Source organism: Balaenoptera ricei, chromosome 17, assembly GCF_028023285.1.
Source record: "Balaenoptera ricei isolate mBalRic1 chromosome 17, mBalRic1.hap2, whole genome shotgun sequence".
In the NCBI taxonomy this organism is placed as follows: Eukaryota; Metazoa; Chordata; class Mammalia; order Artiodactyla; family Balaenopteridae; genus Balaenoptera; species Balaenoptera ricei.
This window is the reverse complement of record NC_082655.1, coordinates 65,719,492-65,745,132: the sequence shown is the minus strand read 5'-3', so window position 1 is coordinate 65,745,132 and position 25,641 is coordinate 65,719,492. Positions and strand designations below refer to the sequence as shown.

The 25,641-nt window shown below is 40.7% G+C and overlaps 1 protein-coding gene across 2 annotated transcripts in view; it reads left to right on the top strand.

The window, feature by feature from the left end:
* The first annotated feature begins 11,149 nt into the window (after positions 1-11,149).
* The window catches only part of KCNB2 (potassium voltage-gated channel subfamily B member 2), a 393,199-nt gene continuing 378,707 nt past the window's right edge, over positions 11,150-25,641 (top strand). The window contains exons 1-2 of one of the 2 annotated variants that reach the window (XM_059901362.1): positions 11,150-11,488; positions 14,060-14,130. The gene's annotated coding sequence lies outside the window, so the exon portion shown is untranslated. The remainder of the gene's footprint in view (positions 11,489-14,059; positions 14,131-25,641) is intronic. The other variant, XM_059901363.1, reaches the window with a different exon arrangement.

Below are 25,641 nucleotides of genomic sequence, written 5' to 3'. Positions count from 1 at the left end.
TACTATAATCTATGAAACAGAACATATATGTCATTTTTTATATTTTACATTCATGTGGTACATCTTATTATGTATTATATATTTAATCTCATTTAATCCTCAAAGAAATACTGTGAGAAGGGGATTATTAATCCTATTTTACAGATGAGAAAACAGGGGCTCAGAGAGGTAAAGGGATTTCCCTAGGGCCACACAGCTATTCATTATCAAGGCCAGGACACTAGCCCAGCCTTCTGAAACGAAAGTCTATGCTCTTACAAATATCCAGCACCTATTCAACGTCCCCTTTGGTTCTTTCCCACCTATCACAACGGGGCCAAATTCAAAAGAGAGCAACAGTTCACATGACTCTCAGGTCAATGTGTTTCAGCATGTCTTATTTCAGATTAAGTGAGGAAAATCGGCCATGGCCTGACAATCCAGGTTTTCCTCCGTCTTGTACCAACCGACATTGTCAACCCTATTATTCTCTGATCTCTCATGTGCACTTTTGCTCTAGTGAGACCAAGGAACTTCTTTTCTAAGAAATGTTAAACATTTAAATTGTTACAAAAATTTCTGTTATCGGGCTTCCCTGGTGGCGCAGTGGTTGAGAATCTGCCTGCCAATGCAGGGGACACGGGTTCGAGCCCTGGTCTGGGAAGATCCCACATGCCGCAGAGCAACTGGGCCCGTGAGCCACAATTACTGAGCCTGCGCGTCTGGAGCCTGTGCTCCGCAACGGGAGAGGCCGCGATAGTGAGAGGCCCGCGCACCGCGATGAAGAGTGGCCCCCACTTGCCACAACTAGAGAAAGCCTTCGCACAGAAACGAAGACCCAACACAGCCATAAATAATAAATAAATAAATAAATAAAATTTAAAAAAAAAAAAAAATTTCTGTTATCAATTAATTTTGACAAAGTCCCCACTGTGAGTAAGCTACTCAGAGGACACACAGGGAAAAGAAGAACCCACATTTTCTGAGTGCCTTCTGTGGTTGATATCTCTATGTATATTAGTTCAATTAGCCTTTAAAGCAAGTTTTCAAACCATATAAAGGTATATCCTTTTCCTTTTTACAAAAAAGGGACCTGAGGCTTAGAGAAGCTAAGTAACTTGCCCACTCTCACGGCAATTTCTTGAGTTTGTTTTGAACTTCATAGATGATTGTAATTTCAAAGCTCACGGTTTTTCATTTTGTCTTTACCAAATTTCTCTCAAGTCGCTGATCATCTAATTAGAGAAACAGATGACCTTTGCAATGCTCTATAAAAAGCAATGATGAGATAGCACTTAATACATATATTAGACATCCAATATAATATACTGTAGAAAAAAGCATGTCTGTTCTAAATGCGAAATGCTACCTACCATTTTCTAAGATAAATGAGTAGCAGATAATGTGTTATAGCTTAAGAGAGAACAAAACCTCTTCTGCCTAAAGTAGTCAAGGAAGGCTTCAGGGAGTAAGTGAGACTATGATTATTACTTAGGTGAGACTTTTTAGAATTCCGATTGATGGAGAAGGAAGGAAAGAGTATTGCAAGATAAGAATGTGGTGTGGTTGAAAGTGTAGAACTGGGAAAAGTCGAGTCTCTTTGAGGGATAGTGAGTAGTGTGGAGAGTGAGGGTGGAAACATGGGCTGGAGTCAATCATGGAAAATCTGAACCTCAGGCTAAGGGGTTGGGGATTTATTCTACAGGTAGAAGGGAATCTTTTTTTCTTTATTATTTTTTTGGCGTCACCACACGGCTTGCGGGATCTTAGTTCCCTGACCAGGGATCGAACCCAGACCCCTTGCAGTGCAAGCGCAGAGTACTAACCACTGGACCACCAGGGAACTCCAGAAGGGTATCATTTTTAAATCCAGCTGAGATGGGATGATAGGAGTGTTTGGGGAAGGTGATAGTGGGGAAAGAATTCATACTGGAGGGAATTATGGGAATGAGGTAAAGTAGGAAGAAGTTTTGTGTGTGTGTGTGTGCGTGCGTGTGCCCGCAAGACTGGGTTAGGAGACTTTATGAAAGAAAAGTCAAAGAGACTTGGTAAGTAACTGAACGTGGGAAGGAGCAAGCAATGAGTTAAGATGCCTGCCAAAGCTTTCCAGCAGGACAATGGAAAGAACAGAAGTAACTTAGCAGGCCTGGAGATTGAGGGGAGGAACTATTTCAGATGAATTTATTTGAGGCGATGGCAGAATATCCAAGTGGAAGTCTCCAAGAGACAGCCAGAAATGTAACACTAATTGCAATTATCAAGGGTTAGAAAATATGGCTTTGGGAGTCATCTGGATCTAGATGAAGGTTCTAGAGGCAGTGATGGCCACCAAGAGAGAAAAAGGCAGGGACATCAGAGAGAGGCTGTGGTCAGCACTGATTCTAACTTTCCTAATTTTATCATTTCCGTGCAACTTTCTAAGGGATAACCCAACTTGTGGTAGAAATTATTATATATCTTTTAGCTACTAAAACTGTCACTCTAGCTGTGATAGATATAAAATTGTTCACAAAGTGTGACAAGAAGGAAATAGGGAAGGAATATCAAATAGGAACACCAAAAACTTGGCTAAATCTATATATTTCTTGAGGGAAAAAAGTAGAAATTGTATAGAAATTATACAGAAAAAAATAGAAATTGTATAGAAATTATTTACTCTGACATTGTCAAGTAGGTTTTCATTTAGACATAAGACATGTTAGAATGTTAATTCTCTAAATCATAATTATGGATAAAGCAATAAGTAGTCCAAGTATTTAATAATGTTAATGTTTATTATGTGATATAACTATATATTTTCAATATACAATGAGGCCCAAAGATATATTACATAATGTGCCTTATTATTTAAATGATCAAAGTATCACATTTCTTAGGTGCTAATTACATTAGCAAGTATTATTAGGATACAATGTTCTAAAGCACATTTTTTTTTCTTGAGAGAATAAGAAAAGTAGCTCTTTATTGTAAGCAAGTTACATTCTTTAAGTCTAAGTGTCATTTTGTTTTGCTTTGCTCTGTTTTGTTTTCAAGAGGGGCTTACTATAAGCACTTGATACTTTGAGAAGACAATATTTTATAATAACTTTTCATATCTTACAAAAGGGATGTTTCAAAAATAGAGGTTTTGGTTATCCTAATCTCACTCTTCTGTTGTATTTATTTTGTGACACTAAAGTAATCTCAATGTTACCTCCATTCATTCCTCAGACACAGGATTTGTAAATCTCTGTTTCCTCATCAGTCACTCTGGTAGTACAATTGTAATGTTCCTCTTCCTATTTTCTTCTTTAATCATTTATGTTAATCTTTTCCAAATTCCGTCTAATCTGGCCACGTTCTTCTGGTAATAAAGTGTACAGATTCGACCCTAATTTTCCAGGTCAAATTGTAACAGTCATTTAAATGTCAACAGTCACATTTTTCAAATGGGGATCCTAGGAGTAGTTTATATAGCTCTGCAAACCAAACAATAATACTGTCTATGGGCACTCAAATCTCATGCTTCGGGGAATAAACTGGAGTGTCTGTAAAGAGATAGGAAAGTGTTCCTTCCTCAGCATTCACTATTTAACTAATTCAATTTATCCACTCTGCTTTTTCTGTGTAACTTTTCTTTTGCATTAGTTTCCAGTTCTACAACTATTGGTAATTGCCATAGGTGATATAGAAAATTACGTATGCCAATAACCTGGCACTGTATTGAAATTCTCGTTCCTGGGAACTCTCCTGAGCTTGTAGTTCTTAATAGGTAAATTTCATTTTATGTATATATAGAAACACATTCTCCTCCAAACAACAATTTCATGACATCCTATACGGTGCCCTTCAAATTTTCAAATAAACTTTGTGCAAAATGCTGAACTTTAAAGATTTCTCATTGGAATATAAGTATTAGAAATGTTTTTTTGCTTTGTTTTGCTGTTGTTTTTGTTTTTGGCTGTGCCACGGCTTGCGGGGTCTTAGCTCCCCAACCAGGGATCGAACCCGTGCCCCCTGCAGTGGAAGCAGGGAGTTCTAACCACTAGACTGCCAGGGGATTCCCAGAAATGTTTTAAATTAATGCAATTCATAGTAGAAAAGATGATGAGGCTTACACTAGATTTCTCTTGTTTCAATTGTTATCAAATGCAGTTGTCATAACATTACACTTAGGAATTTCAAAGCAGTATAAGAGAATGACATGCTTCTTCTTGTGTGTACTATCATTAGCTAACCCTACCTGGTACCAGCGATGGACACCCCCAGCTAATATCAGGGGCTAGTTTTGGAGGTAAATATATGTAGTGAAAGAGGGAAGAAGAGAAATTCTCTAATTTCTGCAGGTGAGATTTCATCCCCCTACTCAAATTAGCATGAACCACGGATGTGGTTCTAATTTTTGTTGCTGTTCTCAGGAGAGGTTAGTTTTCTATTGAACTCACTTTCTTATGTGCTGGAAAGGAAATGATAGGATGAGTCATGGTCGACTTAGAGCTCATGACGATTTGCTTCTTTAGTGTTACTAACATCTCTCAACACAGTGCCATGTGAACTGATCCATTGCTGGGGCAGTATGGGGACTTCCATGATAGCAGGAGCAGAAAGTCCAATTAGATAGCTTTCATGCTAATTAGATTCATTTAACAGGCTGAATTTCCATGTTTGATTCTCCATTCCCATATCTGATTATCTCTATGAGGAATGCAATTAACTAAATCAAATATTAACTATGACAGATTCTAAAATCTGGTTGGGCCTGGTTTAGCTCTGCATAGAGTACAAGTGATGGTGGGGGGATGAGAAAAAATAGTCTTTTCCAAATTTTCATCTCTGTATTTTAAATTCCAGTCAAAATCACTTGCTCTTGTCTTCTAAAATACATACCTGTGTTTGTTGAAAGAAGTCTTCATTATTTCAATTGAAAAGGATTAGACTAATAAAAAGAACCAACCACCTAACATGCACATTGACAGTATTTAACTTCAAATAATATACATAATATATAAAATAATAATATATTATATGAAGTAAAATATTGACTGTCATAATTAGCATATACATGTAATTCTATAAACTGACATTTTGTTAGCAGTAATTAAACAAAGGTTGGCATTAGTGAAAATAATTGTTTCATTTCTGTATTTTTAAATCTGTGTGCCTTCTGATATGTGTTTAGCAGTTTTGACTAGCTATGCACATCTAGTCATCTTTAATACTAAATGCTTTTCAATAATTACTGTGTTAAATGCTTGATATAATTTTCCTGAATATACAGTGCTAGCATGCTTTAAAAAAGCTTTGATTTTATATTTATTACCATAATGTATTTTACTTAGAACAAAACATTAAAGCACAGCTTTAATTAGTAGTGAGAAATAATTGTCAGGCTATGGATCCCAGTAATGATCAATATTTCTACTTGATACTGCAAGGTTTTAAAGGTGCAAGAGTGCTAACAACAGGAAACACCAAGACTTATGGCAGCATTACTTTTTCGTCATTCTGAGAATTAGTGGCCCTTTGGGGAGGACGTCTCTGTTGAATGTACTATCAGCTCAGGCTTCATTCTCAGAAGGGAACAAAGGCGCTGTCAGAGTATCTGCCACAGTTTAAACCCAACTGCTTCGTTAGAGTCCTAGGTCCACTCGGAAATTTCTCTGAAAAGACCATGGGTAACTAATTTAATTTTGCTCACCTTGGCTGTATCTTGGCTTCTGAGAGACAAAGTCCTTGCATAGCCAGGAAGGACATGTTATATCATTCTATCCACTTTTTGCTTATAATAATGTAAAGTCTGGGGCTGAGAAAAATGTCCTTGCATTTGCAAAGAGGGGTCTTTCACTTGTAACTGGTTGTATTTCCTCTACTGTTGGAGATTATCCATTTGCTACTTATCCAAAGCCCAGATTATTCTAAGAGCCTCAGAAGCTTTCCGATCCACTGTGCTGGTGGTATGTTCACAATCTGGAACTGTTGTGTCCTTCTGCGTGGATCGTGAGCCACACAGATACCTCCCTATGTAAGCCTGAAAGCCTTCATCCTAGCCCACGGCAACATGCCTCATCCCAAAGGTGCCCAATCTTGACACATCACATCTCAGACAAATGTCATGGAGACAACTAGTGAGTGGTGTGGGCGGATCAGTATCAATCTATGTGTTAGAAAAACAACAGATGCCTGTCCTACCTCCATTCACTTTAAGGACCAGCAACAAATTCTTTCTTTTGCTTTTCTCTCCTTTTCTTTTCCTTTTTGTAGATTGTCTTTGGCGACTCCTACATTCATCTTAACCAGATTTCCACCCTAAAAATGGAAAATAATACTTCATACACTATTTCCCACATGAACTTGAGACAACCTCTGAAACAGGAAGAAAGATGGTATCAGCGTGGGGTGAGATGGAGGGAAATAGCCTAAAATTTTAAGGTCACACTATCTTAGGTCAAATTCCAATTCTGACAGCATGATCTTGGGCAAATAATTTAAATTTTCTCTGGTTCAGTTACTTTCTTTATGAACTGGAATAATAATGATAGTATCTACCTCAAAGAGCCATTATAAGGATTAAATTAGCCAATATCTGTAAAGAATTTAGCCCAGTCCCAGACATGTTGTAATGTCTGGGTAAAATTTACCTGTTATTACACAGCACAAATACATAACAGAGATGGGGCTCAGATCTGACTAGGAATCCAATCCTTGTTCTACCATGTCCTGGAAAAACATGATTAAATATTTTTTATGTAGCATATTTTTGGAATTTCCAGTTAACTGGTCCCAGAAATTCTTTACCCCCAACTTCATGGCTTCCTAAGAACTAACTAGGTTGCTTAGATACTAATGACGTTGGGAAGTAGCTCCAAAGATTGATTCAAACACTGTACTTATATCCCTGTTACTACATAGCAAAAAAATGTTGTGCTTAAGCATTTGACATTTTCCAAAAAGTTCATGCTCCCTACAAGACCTGTTTAAAAAAATACAAGTACAGTCATTCTGGAGCTTCTCTCTTACTTTAAATCTTCAAAGGACAGCCAAATTTGTCTCAACTAAATTCAAAAGAATCAGTGAAATAGTACTTATCTCCTCAATGATGAACACACAAGCGGCTCATTTATTTTTCAAACTTTCACTGCAATGTGCGAGTGCAGGATTTCAGTGGCTGCTAGGACTCTGTGAGTTGCTCTAAATTGCCCAGCTTTCCTACCTTTTTATTTAGAAGGGAAAAAGAAGGCAGTTTAGGTGTAAGAATGTGGTAAATTCTAATCACGCTTCAGTGCCTGCTTTCTTGTATGATGACGAGCACCACAGCAGTATTTTCCCCACTAAAAAAAAAAAAGTGTAGTCCTAATCTATGTGTATATTTGCTTTATAATGGTGCTGATGTTTAAAGAAGATAAATATTCACCCATCTTTTGGTAAAACCAAGTTATACCAAATAAAAGTAAGCCTGTCTTTCAACTGTTAAAGTAACTCCTTTAGCTGGTTAATGTATATCCTTCCAGAACACACACACACACACACACACACACACACATATTTACATTTATATTTGTGTATTTTTTCCTTTAATGGGGTTCACATCATTCTTAAAGACTCCTCTTTTAAACTAAATTTTGTTTCTGTTTGATTTTACTCATATGTCATAAACTTCTTTCCATTTAACTTTTTAAATAAATTTAAATCAAATTCTAATTATTTAGCCTCCAAAAAACTTGTAAATTCTTACCCTTCTGCTTTTAACATTTTAAAATATGTTCTTTCTCCAGCCTTTACTACTTTATTCTTACTTATACAGGCTCTTTCTGTAAGTCAGCTTGCCAATGAAAATTCCAATTTGATAGGTTAAAGTGTAGTCAGTAACGATGTTATTCAGATTATAGTAAATATTTTTCAAACACTTTATTCAACAAAAAATACCAAAAACCTATTTTGCTTGATATCGTGTGTATATACATAAATATACCAATACACCAGCATTATGATGTATGAGGAAACACATTCTTCATCTAAATTGATCTAATGACACACATAAGAGTATTTCAGGTTAAACTTATATTAAAGTGATTTTTTTACCAAGTATTATGAGGAAAGCATTTTGACATTTTAAACAGATATTTCTCTCCTTTACTTTGAATATAATTTCATCAAATCTCATGATAAATCTGAAAAATTGAAATACAAGCAAGAGGAACATTTCCATAAATATCAATAAAGGTTAAAACAAAAGATGGCTTAAGAAGCAATGTGAAAACGTCTGACTTTTTAGGTAGATCATTTTAATCTTTTCTTCGGAGAATAACTAAAAAAAGACAAAATTATATACACTAAGGCAGTAAAACCACATGGTGATAATCAACACAAAAGAGTTTTTGCAGCCATCCAGAATTCAAGCTGTGCACATGGAGAATTCAGCTATTCCAAAAAATTTGTATACTAAGGGTTATTCTCTATAGCCCATTTGAGCTATGAGTAATTTTGTAAGTGGAATTAGATTTTATTTCCAAAGATTGTTTTTCCATATCATTGCAGGCTTACAGACAAGACTCAGGCATGATGGATAATTACTCCTAGAACCCTCCTTCCCATTATGGAGATAGCAGCAGTGTGTTTTACTCAATAGATAATCTGCTCTCTTGATCAATGACCACTTAGTAGGAAAATGTGTTCAGATTTCTGAACTATAATGGAAACTTAAGGTAAAAAAATGTTTTTTAACAAACACTTGGCAAATAAATTCTTATTGAAGGTGATCAGTGATACTGATGTAGGGCTTGTAAAGTAAGGGGATTTTTCACACCCATAAATTTATGCAAGATCATACCACTTATATTTAGGCACACCCCTAAAACGAATATTAGTCTTTCTAGACAAAATATTTTGTAAATCCCATTCATTTAACAAATATCGAGTTCCTAAGAAAAGTTGCAAAATAAATACTTGTTGGATGAATAGGTATTTTTTGTATGTGTAGCTTTGGGTTATATGTAAAGAATGCAAACAAAGTTATAGGGAATCTACCCTGGAGAAACATTTAAGATGGTGAGACTTTTACATAGGAAGCACATACATTCTGCAGGACGCTGAAGGTCATATGTCTTTAAAGAGAGAGCTCAGACCGCGTGCTATGGACGTCAAAAGGGAGGGGTCACGGAGGAGGCGGAGTTTAACGTGGACCGTGAAATACTGGGATGATTTGGACCTGAAACTGGGAAAGGAGCACCCCAGAAGAGACTCCAGCGGCGTGCAATGGCATAGAAGTGTGCAGACACTGTCTGGCAGGGAATGAGGAAGCCAGAGAACATTTGTGAGCAGGGAATGATAACGTCAGGGTTGTGGCTACGGAAGAGTAATCTGCAGGAAGTGTGTATGGGAGGCTGGAAAGACTGGAGGCGTAGTAATGGACATCCGGCAGGTCCCTGGAAATTTGGAGCTGAAGCTTGGGAACAGGTCAGGGTTGGGGATAAAGGTCTGAGGATCTGGGAGTCCTCTTCCTTTTCCTAGTGTTCGTACTTGAGAAGCCTGGAAAACAGCAAAGGACCAGGATAGGTCCCGGGCGGAGGGCGATGGCGTCGGAAGAGCCAACATCTATACTAAACATCCTGCCCAATATCTGGCACCTCGAAAAAACCACCCAGCACAAGGTAAGGCCCGTGGAGATGTGGGAAGTCAAAGTGTAGAGAACCCTAGATGATGGAACTTCCCGGTGTACGTCAGGGCTAAAAGAGAAGCAAGGATTAAGTGAGATACGTTTAAACCTGAGTGTGTTGGACCTTCTTCAGTAGCCATCTTTCTTGGCCTAAAGAAACTCAGAAGGGAGTCCCCACTCTAAATACACTGTCACGGCCTGCATTCTTTTTAAAAGGGTGTTTCAGGCTACTTTGTTTCCTGTAACTGTGCAGGCCGTCTCTATCTCGTGCCTGGTGAGGAGCCCATGGGTCGGCAACCCAGAGAGCCCAGTGATGTTATTATTCAAGTTCATCCCGTCTTTACCTCGACATGAAGGTAGGGAAAGTTCTGGGTGTCCCTTCGGTGGCCTCTCCAAGGAGGAACTTGGCACAGTTCTCTAGATGACAGGGAGAACAGGCCAAAGAAAGGAAGCCAGAGTATGAATAGCGCCCCCGTGGGAAGCTAGAGTTACGGCTGCCACCGACCAGGCTTTTCCTTCAAACCCAGGAAAGCGAGGTTTGGGGGCTGACGACAGCCCCTAAGCGGAGCTGGAGGTGCTCGGGGGAAAGTCAGATCCTCTCTGCTCTCCTAGTTATCCCCGCGCTCTTTCCCCGGGAGGATACTCCGGGCCCCATCACTCAGGAGCGGTCTCTCCTCGCCCCAGTTCCCCAGGTCGAGCTGCGGGTCAGGGTCAGGGGCGTGTGGGGCGGGCGGGGGGAGAACCTAGCAGCCGAGAGCAGAAGGGCCCAGGGAATCCCGCGAAGCCGCCCGAGCGCATCCCGGCGGGGCGCCCCGGGCTTTCCCCGTCGCCCTGTCAGCGGCGCCCGCGGGGCCGCGGACCCTCCCGCTCCGCAGAGCGGCAGCCGCCGAGGGAAGCAGGTGGGTGTGCAGCCGGGCCCGGGCCGCGGGGAGCGGCGGGCGCGCGGCAGGGGTGGGAGGCGCCCGCCAAGGTGTGGGCGGTGCCCTCTCGCCCGCGCCCCGGGCCCCGGGGCGCTGTCTCCGCTCGAGCGTACGGCTCCCGCGCCGCCAGGCCGAGCCCGGGCGTCCCCGGCGGTGCCCGGCCGGCCGCCGCCCACCTCGAGAGCTGCTAGCGCCCAGGAACAGGAAGAGAAGGAGGCGGCGGCGGCGGCGGCCGTCGCTCCAGCCCGCGGGTGCGCGGAGCGCGGGAGGAGGCGGAGCGCGAGGCGGGGTGGCCGCGGGCCGGTGTGCGCGCCCAAGCCGGCGCCCCCGAGCGCCCCGCCTCGCCTCCCGCGCCCAGCCTCTCCCCGGCTCCGCCACAGACACACACCCACCAAGCACCCACCGCCCTCCGCCCCCGCCGGCCGCCGCCGCCGCCGCGCCGAGGGCAACCCGAGCGAGCGGCAACTCCCCGGCTGGCGCGGCTCGCCTTCCCGGCTCCTTCCGCGCGGCGAGCTCAGCCCCGCTCGATTTTTCCTTTTCTATCCCAGCCCTCTCTTGTCTGGGCGGCGGCGGCGGCGGCAGGGGGATGGGGGCCCGCGAGGGGAAGGGGGTGAAGATCGATGAAGATTATTGTTCTTTTTAAGGATGCCTTAGCTTCCTCCCGCCGCCTCTCCTTTGAGCCTTCCTACTAGAGACCGTGAACCAGAGTCAGGGATGTAAAGAGAGGGGTGAAAAAAAAAAAACCAAAAAAAAAAAAACAAAAAACCAAAAAACGCCAGGAGCTCCAGCCAGCCGGGGAGACCCTCCTCTCCGTGGAGGGGAGGGGGATTTCCAGCGACACATCATTGGCGAAGGGCACCGTCGCGGGGAGAGGAGCCCCGGAGGGAGCGGGGAATCCCACAGCCCTTTGTGGTGCCCGAGCCCGTGCCGCCTGCCGAGCGGGGTCGGTGGGAGCTAGGTAAGTGGCGGGGGCATTGCTGCTCCCCGAAGGGGTCTTCCTTTAAGAATGAATCATCGCGGGCAGCCTAGCCAGACTTGAGTTGCTAAAGGAATTGGAAACTGCCATATGGCACCGAGTGGACTTACACACAAAGCTGACTTAGCCCTGAGAGGGTTATTAATGCAAGACTCCATCCCCGTGGGGAAGGCGCTCAAGTGTTAGCCCCTGAAAAGCTTCCGAGCAGTCTGCCTGGGAAGGGATGGGAGATGTTATTTCTAGGAGATGAGCTCTTGTTGCCTTCTGTTCATTTGTTGGTAAATGCCACACTCACATGCACACACTTGTGGGACCGGATTCGGGGAGTGTGATGTCTCTGATGTATGAACAGTCCTCAGAACACAGAGACGTGCATGCATTCTGTTCTGCGAGCGGCGCACGGTCTCCGTTCTGTAGCACAGGGTTCTTGAGAGAGAGAATGAGTCTGTAAGGAAAGAGCTTCATGGCTGTTTCCAACACACTCTGCTTAGGGGACCTGGGAATATAACTGCCCTGAATGGCACCAAAAGACACCGACCATTTGCCTCGTCGTTTGCTTCCAGGGCTTAATGACGGTTTTCAAAATAGTATGCTACCATCCATCTTCTCGAATTATGAGCATTTTTGTGTATTCATTCATAAAAATTTTCAGTGTGCAGTATGCAAAGACATGCCATGTATACATCATTTACGACCGCACAAGTGTTACAATAATAGATTACACTGAAAAATTTAGGATGCACAGATATACACTGGGTTCATTTCATGCAGGTTCAGCATTCCTTCTAATCAAGTTATGCAATAATGTCAGTGTTTTAAATAGTATTTCACATTTCTGTTTTTGCATTGATGGGTTTTGGAATTCTGTTGGAAATCTGATTTTTTAAGCTCAGCTCAAAGGAAATGTCAGGATTTGTTATTGTTTTTAAATGTGTAGTATTGTGTGGGACAGAGGTCTCTTGGTTTTTTTACCAAAAAACATCAGTTGAGATAATCACATTTCATAGAACAAGAGAAAGATAAATTCCAGTCAAAAATCTAAAGTCTAACTTGTCGGTACTGAATAACTTACAGGAAAGATTTTGAAAAAGAGGGTATCATTAAAAAAATTATGTAGGTATAAAGTTTTACTTTATTGCACTCTTTAGAGGGGTGTGTGTGTGTGTGTGTGAATAAATATAAAGTTGTACAAAGCTTACTTGTCATACATGAATAAGCTCTAGGGACATCTGGACTAGAGAGTTCCTGGTTCTTAAATTTATCAGAACTTAAACAGTTCAGTAATTGGGTGCACTGTACATGTGTCTGTGCATTTAATTGCTTCTAGAGGTGGTGTTTTTAATGTAAGGCATAAATACGTGATTACTTGTTTGGCTACAGTTCTGAGAATTTGGAGGACCCAATGTATAAACACCTTTTCCCCCACTGAATGAAAAGTAACTTCATCACCTAAAAGAGTTAATATGCCTCCACCAAGCAAATACTGTACTCCCCTCCCTCATGCTGTCAGATTCAGACCAGTTGTTTATCACAAATAGAATTGTGTCTAATGCACTCCTTTTCCTTTTCTGGCACAATTCAGACTCTTGGAGAAAGGAGTGAATCACTTGGCAGTTCTCTTTGCATTCTTCCTCCTTTTAACCTGCACCTTGCCCTCTCCGTGTTAGTGTTCCCAAATCTCCCTCATACACAAATATACACACTGCTTCCAGAAAATAACTCCATTGCCTGCCACTTTGAGAATGCTAGTTTCTCTCTTTTCTTTTGCTCCTGTGTTTTTCTAAGTAGAATCAATCCGTGCATCTGTTGAAACTATTTCCAGTCTCACTTGTCTCCACATCCCACAGTTCAGTTTTCCAGGCATACGTGTTTGCTGAATATTCAGATGGGATTAGTGAAAATTATTACCTTAGCCAATCGTTTCTGTTTGGCTTTTAAAGTTTCCTTGTTGATGCCTTGGAGCAACTGTGAACATGAACTTGCCCTTCTAATTTCCAGTATGGTAGCAAAAGTGAGACTGCTAGCGAAACAAAATGACAGGGTAGGCTTTCAGTCACATTCTTGGCAACTTTAAAAGCATATCTGTCCAGGTTTCTTGCATACCTGCCTGTGTATCTGTGGAAAATATTCTTTACGCATTGAAAAATTTTTTTCTTGAATTTATATCTGGCATTTTGAAATGGTGTTCAAAGAGAGACTGGTGTATGTATGTACATATTAAGTATATATAGACACATAATTAAGGCAGATTCAGGAAGAGGATCATGAAAATTTGTCACAGTCTAGGCATTGAGGAATTATTCGAAGACAGTAATAATAACAATAATAACTTTTATTAAAATGTTTAAAAATTTAAATTAAAGCATTATTATTATAAACATACACATATATACATATGTGTATGTATACATATATATGTGTGTGTGATGAAAGTAAACCAAATTTCTGGTAAAAAATTGGAAATCTACAAGATAATTTCATTCTGATCTAATGTATTTTTTCTTGATAAATTATAAGGAAGTAATTAGTTCCTTGAAATTTGCTATCCCTTAGACTAATTCCTAAGAAGCATCATAAGAAGCATCATTAAAGTTGATAGGACATCTCCTCATGAACATTTTAAGGTAAATATATAAGGTTAAGACTTTCCATTTACTTCAGAATGTAATATTACTTGAGGTTTGCTTATATTTGTCAAGTGGATTTTACAAAAAACTCTGATGCCTATTATTTTCATAAGGGCTTCAGAGGAGTGGAGAGTGCACATGCATTATATGTAATATTTTTTAAGTTCAGCGTATTTTTTAAGGTAAGAGCTTATAGCCTTGTTACTCCCGAAGTGATAAAATAAACTTTATAAAGCAGCACAGCTGTCAAATTTTTAGTCATATACTACAAGTATCTTTGTACTTTGGACCTATAGTCCATTCTTGTTCATTGCTTATTTCCTCCTTGAGCTTCTAAAATATGTATTCCCACCAACTCTTCACCGAAAATCCAGGTTGTCTGGCAGAAGGTCAAGAGTGTAAGACTCAGCGCTCCTTGGCCTGTGTAAGCCAAATCCTACTGTATTATCTTTAAGGGAAAAGTGTCTGTTCCTGTAGGTTGAATTGTACCTATCTGTGCTGTCTGATTTAATGCCATGTATCCACTCACTAACTTATTCATTAATTCATTTAATACTCATTATGTATAAGAAGAAGAGTGCTTGATTAGAATGTAACAAACACAAAAGAGATAGAAGACCTAGTCCTTGCCCCCCAAGGATTTTTACAGTATAGAGAGTAAAACTTGAATAACTGATTGAAGAATTGTGTGTATGGTTCAAAATCAGGGATCTCTTGCATACATACGTGCATTTCACAATTTCATACTTAATAAATTAGTTAAGGCAGATTCAGGAAGAGGATCATGAAAATTTGTCACAGTCTAGGCATTGGGGAATTATTAGAAGACAACAATAATAATAATAACCTTTACTAAACTTTTTAAAAATTTAAATTAAATTAAAGCATTATTATTATAAATAACATTTTTATTATTATTTTATTTATGTCAGTAAAATAAATTTATTTTCATTATTATTATTGTAACACATAGTTGAGCCAGCCACTTTTTAAGTGTTTTAAAAATGCTAAATATTTTAATTCTCACAACCACCCTATGAGGCAGCTATCACTAATACTCTGTTATATAGACATAGAAGTTAAATTACAGAGACTTTTCTTGTCTAAAGTCACATAGGAAGTAAATGATACAGTCAAGCTTGAACCCAGGCATTCTGGCTTCACTTAACCACTATGATATTAAATATTAAGAAGTGTGATCTCCGGCAGAATGAGAAATGATGTTTTCAGCTCCTAGATTTATTTGGAGCTATATCCTCCCATTAAGGGATACCATAGTTATTATGACAGGGAATGCTTGGAAAAGACCAAAAATAGGGACTTCATTTTAAATAGGAGAAAACCCCAAAACTTTCATTATGAATTTGAAATAAGAAGGTAGTTTAGAGGCTGATTTTTAAAAGATGGGTGGAATTTTATAAGAATGCTAAAACATTAGGAAGTACCAGAGACTAACACTGGGCAAGAAACATGATCTGACTGGTCAATTTCTAATGGTAGTTTATTTTATATTCAGTTTCAGGTTTTTTAAAAAAAATGTGAATTATTTTGAATAAAGTATAGTATTATAAATATTTTAAGTTTATTTTTTAGAATTAAATATTCATATATTGAAAGGAAGTTATTAGTTTTGCAATATAATTTTCTTTTACCACTGTCCCCACTTTTTTCCTGTAAAATGTACCCCCAATATATTGTTGGAAATTGGAATATAGTCACTTAACAGGTTTACTTTCTTTTTTAAAATTTTTTAAAATTTATTTATTTTATTTATTTATTTTTGGCTGTGTGTGGGCTTTCTCTGGTTGCGGCGAGCGGGGGCTACTCTTTGTTGTGTTGCACGGGCTTCTCACTGTGGTGGCTTCTCTTGTTGCGGAGCACAGGCTCTTGGCGCGCGGGCTTCAGTAGTTGTGGCACGTGGGCTCATTAGTTGTGGCTCGCGGGCTCTAGAGCACAGGCTCAGTAGTTGTGGCGCACGGGCTTAGTTGCTTCCAGGCATGTGGGATCTTCGCGGACCAGGGCTCGAACCCGTGTCCCCTGCATTGGCAGGCGGATTCTTAACCACTGCGCCACCAGGGAAGCCCAACAGGTTTACTTTCTAGTATATTGTCTAGAGTGCATTTATTTTACTAAGTGATAAATAACTATAATAAAACCATGAAAGCATAAATCAAGTCATAAGTTGAGTTTTTCATCAAGAAAACTTTTTATAAGATTTAAAGTAAAGTTCTTTCGAAATATCAACTGCTTCTGTTTATGTGAAAAATACCATCATTAAATTTGGAAGATAAAATGGCCAAGTATTGCCTGCAGGATGCCATACAATCCAATCTTTAGATACACCCTCATGATTGATTGACATTTTAATTTCTCTCACAGATGTTAGGTCTCATAGACCCAGTTGCATTGTATTATAGACAACTCTCAACCTACAACTGGCTTGGAGCATAAAGGTTGATTTTAAAAGTTTGGGTTTTTTGAAACTTGTAATACATTTATAGAAACAGTACTTTAGATGATGCTTCGGTGTCCAGACCAATCCACAAATACCCTTTGAATCAATAATATACCTGAAGTACAGTACTGTTAGTACTAAAAACACAGCCATTATGTATAGCAATATTCCCGGGGAATAATTTGATTTAAATATTACTTATTTACTGCTGCTTCTATGCAGGGTTCTTTCAGGATACAGAGGTGAACACAGTAATGCTTGGCCCAACAAGGAGGAGAGAAAATTGAGTTTGTACGTAACCGACACTGACATTAGGCAGAATGAAGAAAGCTTTATAATATTGGTATAGGCAAAATGTTGAATAATTGATTCAGAGTTCTATGGAGAGAGCCAGGGACTGCATACCTCTCAGGATTCTCATTTGTTATTTCATCCTTAAGGTATCTACTGAGCTGCTTCTCTGTGTCAAGCCCTAAGCGAGGTGTTGGGGACACAAATACGAATAAGACATCATACATTCACACCCTACACATGTAGGCACATAAATCATAACAAAATGTCTTAAAAGCTATTGGTGGAGCAGGATGGCAGTTCAGCTGAGTAGTTGCCTAACAAAAGCATCCCAAGAGTAAAAAAAATATGATTTCTTTGAATTCCTAGATGCATGTAGCTGTGATTCTCTACTCAGTCAGACCCAATGCCCCCTTTTTCTCAAGCAGTGTTTTGTAATATCCCTTTTACTTTCCTGAAATGATATTACAGATAGTGTAACTTGTCTATACATGTAATGTTTCAAAAATCAATATAAATTCTCTATCTGTAATAGAAAGAAGAAATAGAAGGAAAGCAGCTTATGAAAATTACAAGTATATCAGTATGTGTACGCTCAGGTATACTACAGTAAAAGATGTCATAAAGCAGTCAGATGCATGCTACTTAAAATGCTTGAATTTGGACTTAAGAGAAAATATTCAACTGAATATCAATGACACTTTTGTATATTTGGCATTTTGAAATAAGAACAAAGTAAATATGTTCATTGAGTGTGACAGCTACAGTTGCAAACAGATGTGGGTGTGTTGTATTAGTGAATCAGTTAACATGAGCAGTGTCATAGTGGGTGATGTGACTTTCCAAAATGGTGAGCAAATCCTGGTGAAGTTCCCAATATGGTAGTTACATTCCTAGAACATTCCTATGTAAAAATATTTTGTATACAACAAGGTTAGAATCTAGTCACAGATAATAATAAGCAAGTTTTTCATTTACTTATGTGTCTGATGAAAATGTAAAAATAATGGAGGACACAGAATTTCTACCCACATTGTAGGGTTTCTTGCATCCCTGGGCCTTGCCTTCCAAATACTTAACAGTTTTAGAAGACTCAGTCAAAAGGACTGGATTAATCCCATTCGGCAGCACTGATCATGGCTATATTCTCCTACAGAAGGAAGCCACTGTAATTCTAATGCATAATTGGGCTATTTTGGAAAATCAGACTTCTCTAAGTTTTTAGTTGGAAGGGAAGTTTAGAGGCTGACTGAATAATAAAATGAGCAGCAACAAAATTCAACCCCTTAGATTTCTAAGCACTAGAAACAAAGTAATAGTAGGCACAATATGCAAAGCTGACTAATCTTATCATAACTGTCAGAGTTTTATTTTCTACGTGGGAGTGTCAGACAAGACTTCACAGTTGAAGTGACATCTAAGCTAATTTTTAAGAGATGAGTAAGGTGCCTCCAGGCTAAAAAGGAGGGAGATGGATAACATTCTAGGCAGAGGGAACAGCATTTGCAAAGCAGTGTCGTCAGAAGGGCTTCGCTGTTCATTGGGGCTCAACGTTGGCAGTTGTAGGGAAGCGATGACAGATAAGACAGAAGAACTTGGGGATTAAACGTGAAAGGTGTTGTACGCCTTGCAAAGCCCCTTGGATTTTATCCTGTAGGACAGGCAGTGGAGGTCAACTGCAGTTGAGTGATGCGGTCCACTTTTACTGGGGGACAGTCTCTGAGCTAGCATGAGGAAGAGGGGACTATAAGAGGAAAAGAGATTGATGCCTGGGAGATGAGCTGGGAGACTGTTGAGGAATACAGGTAGGATAAGGTCCAGGACTTACCTTTAAAAGGAATGGTGAAGAAGGGGAGAAGGGTTTGGATACTCTGTAGCAAACAGTTGTAAATCAAGTGTCTCCAAATCATCCAGCTCCCATCATAGCACGCTTGAAGCCTCTTTCTTCTTCAAAGGTCATTGTATTAGTTAAGGTAACTTGAGCTTCTGTAATAAACCTCCATTTTGCGGTAATTAATAGAGTAGAAGATTATTTTTGGCTCATATGAGAGTCTATTGTGTGTGTTCCATGCTGTGATATGGGGACCCAGATTCTTTCAGTCTACGCTAGGGGCTTGGAGTTCTTTGCATCTAGCTGGCAGCTGTGGAAGAGAATGAGCACAGAGAAGGCACAATTCAAGAAGTGACACACCTTGCTGCCATTCACATTCTGTTAGTGAGATGATCACATCACTCTATCTAAATACATAGAGGGGAATATGTAACCTCTGGCTGGTCAGCAACTCCCTAGCAACATTCCTCTATCATGAAAGGGGAAGCACAGATTTTGCTAAACAGCTGTTTGTATCATATTCTGCCTCTGTGGCTACATGTAGGAAAACCTCAGCCCCAGGAGACTACCTGAATCCTTCTTGGTCACTGCATCCAAAGTCCAGGTTCTATGGGTAATAATGCTAAACCCCTCCTCCCCAGTTAAATCTGTATATGGCCCCTCCTTGTCCAGAGACCTTTATACTTAAAAGGCAGGTTACTGGCCTCCTGTTCTACAATGATGGGTCGGGTTTAGAATAATTGCCTTCAAAATTCCCATTTGGAAGAGGGAAGAATGGGAGGCATAAAGCAGTCATTGGCCCATAATATGAGAGAAATCCCATTACACGTTGCTAAAGACCTCCTGCTCTGGCAGTAGGGGGAATTCCTCTATTAGACTCTGGTTTTGCTGTCTTGGAAGAACTCCTTTGTTCATTGTTCTCTGTAGCCCTGGTCACCTTCTGGAAGGTTCTTCCTCGTCCATTACTCTCCATGGCCACATTCAAAATGGGTGTTGAGAAGTATATCCTTCTTGGGAGTTATATTACTTTCTCAGCCAGCTTCTTGCTGGTATAAGTTTGGATGCCTTGAGGTTGTTTGTTTGTTTGTTTTTTTATTTATTTTTGGCTGTGTTGGGTCTTCGTTGCTGCACACGGGTTTCCTCTAGTTGCGGTGAGCGAGGGCTACTCTTAGTTGTGTGCAGGCTTCTCATTGCGGTGGCTTCTCTTGTTGCGGAGCACGGCCTCTAGGCACACGGGCTTCAGTAGTTGTGGCTTGTGAGCTCTAGAGCGCAGGCTCAGTAGTTGTGGTGCACGGGCTTAGTTGCTCCGAGGCATGTGGGATCTTCCCAGACCAGGGCTTGAACCTGTGTCCCTTGCATTGGCAGGCGGGTTCTTAACCACTGCGCCACCAGGGAAGCCCCGAGGTTGTTTTATCGTCGCTAGAAATTAGGCTCCTAGTTTCTTTGACAATACAATTCCCTCAAAATCTTCATAGGTTTCTTATCTATTTGCTGTCAGTTACACCACTACCTACCATGTAAGTTCTTTCCTATTTATAATTCTTGAACCTTCCTCATTTCTTTGCTCATGTCTCAACCACCTGTGTCTCAAGTGGTTATTTTGGGGTCATCTGAAATAATAGGCTTGGGTGGTCAGGTAACTTCATTAATCAGATCTTTGCTGCAAGGCTGAGTCCCTTTTCTAACTGGGAAGTCTTAATGGACATTTGTTATTCAAAGCCATTTTCAGTGTCATTCCTCACCTTTAGAGTCCCCGAAGCAGGGGTTTGTTCCAGCTTTGTAGTCTTATATTTCTAGAGTTTGGCTATTTGCCCTTATTTCTGTTCTCAAACTAGCCAATTATTTCATAAGTTCATCCATTATCTTGTAATACCTTGATATAGGCAGTGAGGAGTAACCATCACAAACTAGCATTCTGGCTCTTTCCAACCATTTCCTCTAGAGCTGTAGACCTGCCCTCTAAGTTATCACAGTTTTACCAGGGCATAACAGGGTTCCAGGTCTCTGGTCGTTTTTTCCTCAGCAATGGCCAACAGCACACAATCAAAGTTTTGTTCAGGCAGCACCCACTTCAAGGTATCAGTTTCAGAATAAGTTAGGATGATGCTAGCTGCTGTAATGAACTAAACTATTAGTGGCTAAACATAATAAATGTTTATTTCTCACCCACGTAACAGTCCAATGGAGAGAGAGAGCAACAGTGAGCATTGAAAAGACATCGACTTCTTAAACCTCCTGGCTCATGTGTGACAGCAACACTTCTGTTTATGGTCCGCTGATGACAACTAGTCAGATGGCGCACCTACATGCAGGGGGGCTGGGAAATGTCATCCCAGCATCCCCAGAACGTCTCAGTGCCAGCTCTTTCTTACAAAATTGAAACCTAAGTTTAGGTAGACAATGACCTGTTCCCTGCTACCGTCCTCTTCCTCCAGAATAAATTAGGGGGAAAGGGTTTGAACTGCCTTCACTCACTAGTTAATCCACACTATTGATGGCATCTCCCCCATCTCACTCCTGTCCTGTCTTTGGCTCTTGACCTAGACTTCTGGGACTACCACACATTTTCCTTCATTCTCTAAATCATCCCTGGTATAAGGCTCTTGTAGATTACAGACTCTGGCGGAGTGCTTTGGGATGAAGGATGGTAATTATACCATAGACAAGAAACTAATTCTAACTGAATGTGAGATGTCACTGCTCTTAGAAATGTATTTACCACTTCTCACCATGGGGGTTTGCTCACCAGCCCGTTCTCTCTGGGGCCCAGATACCAGCCATTTGCTAGGCCTTTCTCTTGCTCTAGACTCTTCCTCACATCTCTTCATCTAAAATTTTCCCTCTATCTTTTCGCAAGGTGCCAGTGGACTTGGTCCACAAGGGGATTTGCCTGGAATAGCGGAAAAGTCCGTGATGTTTTTTTCTGAGACAAAGCAGTGGTTCTTTCACTAAGAGGGCTTGTTGCTTTCTCATAATCCAGTTGGCTCCAAGTTGTAGCCAGTTTTTTTGAAGATATGCACTTAGCAAATATTTATTAAACACTTTTCATATGTAAAGCACTCTTCTGGGTCACCAGGTTAAACAAAATTGGTCTTTACCCTTGCTGGGCTTACAGTCTACCTGAAGGCAAACATAGGAACCCCCAGTTTCCTCTCTAGTGGCCAAGTACAGTGCGTCTGCCCTGGCTCAAACGATCAGTGTTTCCTTATGAGCTATTTGGAAAAGAAAGGTGATTGGCCGAGGCAAGCCTCCTGAAAACAAAAAGGTGAGGGTGGCACTTCTGGAGTGAGGAAGAGCATGTAGGCTGTGGTTTTGCTGAACTAGGGGAGTTGGGCCATTATGTCGCCATTGTTACCCAGAGATACTTTTATACTCTGCTTCTGATCACCTAGTTTATTTCTTGCAGACTCCAGGACTTGAGCTATTTGGTTCTTTTTCTGCTCTCTCCTTTTATCTTCTAGCAGTGAACACTCAGTAATGTCAGGATAGGCTGGTCCTAAAAGGAGATCAACCAGGTAGGCAAATGTGGCATCTAGAGTGAGTGGAGACAGATGGCAGATGGCGGTCCAGGTAGGCAGGATGTTAGGTTGAAGGAGCACTGGGGCAAGTCCTGGCCAAATAGGGGGATGCTAGTCTGAGAACAGGGAGTATTTGGAGATTTAGACAGGCAGGGGCAGGTGGGGCAGGCAAGATTAAGATGATCCAGCCGCATAGGACCAAATGCTATAGTTTGGGGGGACTTAGAGTTTAGGAAGCGGTCTATGTTAAGTAACTAGCAGGGGTTCAGACCAGTTTAGGCATAGGTGTGTGTTAGGAAAGCCCCGTGATGGTCACATTATCAACTCAGGGATTCAGGCACAGTGGACAGCGCCCTTTCCTCTACCATCATCAAACTACCAACACCTCTGTCTCAACTTCCACTAAAGCTTACTACTCAGACTCTTAGCTTCTCTTCTGTCCTCTTAATCCATTTGCCCTTTGCTTTTTTTTTTTTTTTTAGTGATTTTTTTAAAAAATTATTTTTTATTTATTTTTGGCTGCGTTGGGTCTTCATTGCTGCGTGGGGCGAGAGGGGGCTACTCTTCCTTTCAGTGAGTGGGCTTCTCATTACGGTGGCTTCTCTTGTTGCGGAGCACAGGCTCTAGGCACGCGGGCTTCAGTAGTTGTGGCGTGTGGGCTCAGTAGTTGTGGCTCGTGGGCTCTAGAGCGCAGGCTCAGTAGTTGTGGCGCATGGGCTTAGTTGCTCCGTGGCATGTGGGATCCTCCTGGACCAGGGCTCGAACCCGTATCCCCTGCATTGGCGGGCGGATTCTTAACTACTGTGCCACCAGGGAAGTCCCGCCCTTTGCTTTTTTGATAAAAGGCAAATCTGATCACATCACTCATCTACCTAAAACGCTTGAACAACTTCCCACTTTTCTTAGGATAAAGGCCTAAATCTTTAATTTGGGGGTTACCATATTCCTCCTTCATTTTCCAAAGCATCACTAGTGTAAAGCTGTTGTTCATAACAGGCTCTGGTCAGCCTGGCCCCTGCCCGCCAGCGTCATCTCAGGCCCACTCGCCCCTCGTTTGCTGCTACAATTTCTGGGTTTCTTTTAGTTCCCCTTAGGTGCCTGGGATTACCTGCCGTGAGGCCTGCACACGTAGTTGTTAGGGATGCTCTCTCCCACTTTCTTAACTCTTGCTTGTGTCTCTCATCTCAGGTCAGAAGTCACTTGCTCTAAGAAGTCTTCTCAGGCTCCCAGAATGGGACAGGTCTCTTCATTCTTCTCTTTCCTAGCACTGTTTTCTCCTTTGCAGTACTTACCCCAATTCTCATTTTAAATTGTGGGTAATTACTTGCCAGGTGTCATTTTCCTGTGTGAGAATGTCAACTCAGTAAAGGCAGGGGCTGTCCTTCTCCTTCACTGCTTTATCCATCACATGTCTGCAACGCCAGGCACCTAGCTGATGCTCATTGTTTATTTGTTGATCCAGTGATGGATCCACAAATGACGGATGGAACCAGGACCTGCCTCAGGTTCTAGGTCACAAAATAGCACCAAGAACACAGTTAACCAAGAACTGCTGGCCAGTGTTGAGCAGAGGAGGAACAGAGCAAGTCTGCCTGGTGATGGACTGCCAAGCCACGGCCCTGCACTATTTTGCACTCACACGGTCTTACATTCTTCTTGACGAGAGCCAGATGGTCCTAGAATCTGGGATGGAGAAGAGTTTGTAAGCGGAGGTCCAGGGGCTACCGCTGCTAAGAATGGAGACTGTGGAATGAGATCCACACGAGGCAGAACATGGTGCTTCCAGTAGAATTTGTCTCTCATCCCTACTTCAGAACATACTAAGCCTCATAACTTCACGGGAAGGCTGGCTAGACCAGTGATTTCCAGTAGAACTTGATGCAGTGATGGAAATGTTCTCTATCTGTACTCTCCAATATGGTAGGCACTAACCACATAAGCTAGTGAACCCTTGAAATTGACTTGTAAGACTGAGAAATTATATTCTAAATTTAAATTTAAATAGCCATCTATGGCTGGTGGCTACCGTATGAGACAGCGTAGGCCTGGAGACTCTAAGTTAGGAAACTCTAAGTTTCAAAAGCAGTATGGTTTAAATTCTAGAAATATCCATTTACAACCAGTGTTGGCCTCCAGTTAACCATATATTAACATGTCTGGAGTCCAATGCCTATTTTGACTCTGATGAGGATCTCCCAGTACCTCCTAGCAAAGAGATTTGAATGTCCTGTGTCTTGTTTCTAGCCGTAGGAATTGTTCTTTAACGAAGGCATTTCTTTCTCTGTGTGAACTGTACAAAATGTAAAATGTTATACAAAGGTAGAACTTTATCTTTGTAAGTATCAGTGTAATGTGACCTTAAATGCTTTCTCACTCCCACTTTTCCCATCTCGGATTTTTTTTTTCTGTTTTTGTTCCCTCCTGTTTTCTCTGTTTCTCCTTACTCTGTTCTTATTTTCTTTCTAACCTCTAAAATGACAGACACGACACTGTGTCTTTTAGCAAGTTCCTTTTATTTCACATATTGATTTCTTTACTTTTGTGCCTATTTACAAAAGCCGTTTTATCAGTTCAGATCATTAACAAAAACCAGCCAAAGAACAGTTCAATTCATCGGAAAAAAAAAATCTGAAATGATGATAGCTCTTGACAGGCCAATTAATACATTTTTGGAGATTTATCAGATATAATGATTTCAGTATTTAATATGTAAAAAAAGTAAGCTGAAGCATTGTACTGTTTTTTTGTTTTTCACAGCTATCACCTAGATAACATTATAGTTGCTCTTAATCCTTTGAAAGTCCTCATGGGACTGGAGCTCTTGAATCCTTATTCTGCTTTTCACAAAAGAAAAGCTTTCCAGTAAGCTAATACCAGGATGAGAAAATGGTGTTTAGAAGGAAAAATTCTGAAACATAACAGAAAAGTAACATTTGAAAAGAGATGGTCCATCTTTAGCCCTTTTCCCTAGTCTGTATAGAACAAATGTGTCTAGGGGCTTTCATGCTAAATGTCTCCAGTTCATAAAATCACAATTATTAATCAGACTATCATTAAATATTAATTTACTTTTGAGATAAATGTCATTTTAAATTTGGAATCCTAGTCTTTTCTAATTCTAAGGAGAGCATTTTCATTAGGCTTTATAGAAAGAGTGCATGTAGAAAGCTTAGAAGCTACTAAAAGGCTACTTCTTTAACTTGACTTCTGGTTTCATTCAGGCCCAGCAAAATACTTGGTTTCCAGCATAATAAACATAGTTTGTAATCATGTGTGTATATGTATATATATATATATATATATATATATATATATATATATATATATATACACATACACACAGCTAAAGTAGAACATTATAGTAAGGGTTTGGGGCATTTTATGGCATTTGGAACACAGTGCTTGATATGTAA